The 294-nt window shown below is 50.7% G+C and overlaps 1 non-coding gene across 1 annotated transcript; it reads right to left on the bottom strand.

Annotated features, from left to right (window-relative positions):
- Nucleotides 1–221: 221 nt before the first annotated feature.
- Nucleotides 222–294, bottom strand: Trnat-ggu (transfer RNA threonine (anticodon GGU)). The gene has a single exon. It is a non-coding gene; the product is annotated as a tRNA-Thr (tRNA).

Raw genomic sequence — 294 nt, 5'->3', positions numbered from 1 at the left:
TTGAACCCTCTTAAGCTCCCTTTGGCACCAAGACTGCCAGAACAGAGGCCCTCGCTAAGCATGTAGCGAATCAGAAAATGGGAAATGAGGGGCTCCGTGAAATAAGACAGAAAATAAGGGTTGGCAGTCAAGAAAACCTCGGAAAGCAACGGGGAGGTTGTGGTGGGTCATAGAAAGAGATGAAGAATGTTTTGAGTCGAAAAGAAAGTGGTGAAAAAATGCCCGCCGGGTGGGATCCGAACCCACGACCTCCAGAATACCGGTCTGGTGCGATAACCACTACGCTACCGGCGG

This window comes from Haemaphysalis longicornis, unplaced genomic scaffold (assembly GCF_048455015.1).
Source record: "Haemaphysalis longicornis isolate Haplotype H1 unplaced genomic scaffold, Haemaphysalis longicornis Haplotype H1 scaffold_2, whole genome shotgun sequence".
Taxonomy (NCBI): domain Eukaryota; kingdom Metazoa; phylum Arthropoda; class Arachnida; order Ixodida; family Ixodidae; genus Haemaphysalis; species Haemaphysalis longicornis.
The sequence above is the reverse complement of the archived record's forward strand: the minus strand, read 5'-3'. Positions and strand labels throughout refer to the sequence as shown.